This window comes from Euphorbia lathyris, chromosome 8 (genome assembly GCF_963576675.1).
Source record: "Euphorbia lathyris chromosome 8, ddEupLath1.1, whole genome shotgun sequence".
Classification (NCBI taxonomy): domain Eukaryota; kingdom Viridiplantae; phylum Streptophyta; class Magnoliopsida; order Malpighiales; family Euphorbiaceae; genus Euphorbia; species Euphorbia lathyris.
Window position 1 is genome coordinate 87,451,743 of NC_088917.1, and position 1,769 is coordinate 87,453,511.

General features: G+C 57.9%; 1 non-coding gene across 1 annotated transcript; it reads left to right on the forward strand.

Moving 5' to 3' along the window:
- The first annotated feature begins 1,532 nt into the window (after positions 1–1,532).
- LOC136204893 (5.8S ribosomal RNA) lies at positions 1,533–1,688 on the forward strand. Its single transcript, XR_010675707.1, has one exon. It is a non-coding gene; the product is annotated as a 5.8S ribosomal RNA (ribosomal RNA).
- The last annotated feature ends 81 nt before the right edge of the window (positions 1,689–1,769 follow it).

Genomic DNA, 1,769 nt, shown 5'->3' on the forward strand with positions numbered 1-1,769 from the left:
AAATCCCTTACTCTCCGTATCCCCCATTCGCCCATGAATCTCGGTGTTGCTAGGATTCATGGGCGAATGGAGGATTTTACTGCCGGTGCCCCTCGGCGGTGCTTCGGGAAATCGCCCTTATGTTTACGCTGTCATCGTGCTTGGCGCATGTTCACCTCGACGTTTGATCGCCGATCACATTTTGCTAATGGGGATAAAATGGCTTGATTGGGTTCTATATCCGCTTGATTTCCTCCTCGGGTGGAGTGCCAAGATTTGCGTATCGACTCGTACAGTGGGACAGCTTGCCGACGTTGTCTGCTTACCCGACGGCTCGCATTGGGTTTGGAGAATTCTCATGGACGGCCCTGTCTCGCGTTTCCTCTGCCGCCAAGGGACTCGATGATTATATCGTCGTGATTGCAAAACCGGGCGATGTGTCGAACGCGGTGTCAGCTGGCTGACGGGAGTTGTCCGTCTTTACGTGTTGGGTGGGATGACAGGGGACGAAAGTAAACGAGGTGCCAATGGGTGGTTTCGGTGCTAGCGGCTCCTTCGGTGATCTGACCCTCCCCTTCGGTATTTTCGCACACAGCGGTGCTGCCGATTTCTCCGCTCGACATTTCTGCATTGCTCAATTCAACTGGGAAACGGACCGATTTTCGCAATCGCTCTGCAGTATCATTTGAAGGCCGCGATGTGGTTCGTAGGATGGGGCGGTCGCTCAGCATAACGCGACGGTGCATGAGCGGTGCTACTGTCGTTGGGGCAGGCAGGCCCTTTGCTCGAGCAATGAACTGTCTGCCCGACGTCCACTTAGTTGCAGCCCGTGGGCGTTCTGCTCCACCGGGCAGGGATGGGTTCCTGTGCTACATACCAACGTAGCGGAATTCGATTCTGTTGCCAAACGTTCTCTTCTTCCCATGCCCCCTTCGTGGGCATGGGACGAACCGCGTAGCGCCTCCCGTGTTCCTCGCATGCCGATCCGATTGCTATGGCCCGTGGGACGGGGCTCGTGCTCTCGGATGCGGAATGTTAGACGGGCGGAGGGATTCAGTTCCCTCATCACGCTCGTAGTCCCTCGACAAAAACGACCGGCCCGCCCATCATCATAGCCTCGGGGGTCCCTCCTACCGATTGAATGGTCCGGTGAAGTGTTCGGATCGCGACGACGTGGGCGGTTCGCCGCCTGCAACGTCGCGAGAAGTCCACTGAACCTTATCATTTAGAGGAAGGAGAAGTCATAATAAGGTTTCCATAGGTGAACCTACGGAAGGATCATTATCGAAACCTGCACAGCAGAACGACCCGCGAACGTGTCATCCAAACGGGGGGTCGGTGCGGGATCTGTCCGGCATCCGCCCCCACCGAGGCCCTGGGCGCGGGATATGGGTGCGGGCTCTCCGCCGCACCCCCGCATCCTCCGTTAGGGGCCTCCTAACAAAACCCCGGCGCAGGACGCGCCAAGGAATCGAAAACAGAAAAGATCACACGCCCTGTTCGCCCCGGAGACGGTGAGCAAGCGGGACGCGTGGCGCTTCTAGAACCAAAACGACTCTCGGCAACGGATATCTCGGCTCTCACATCGATGAAGAACGCAGCGAAATGCAATACTTGGTGTGAATTGCAGGATCCCACGAACCATCGAGTCTTTGAACGCAAGTTGCGCCCGAAGCCTTCTAGCCGAGGGCACGCCTGCTTGGGTGTCACTCAATCGTCGCCCCAGCCTCCTCCCGCCAGGGGGGCACGTGCGGGGCGGATACTGGCTTCCTGTGCGCTCGCAACCCGCG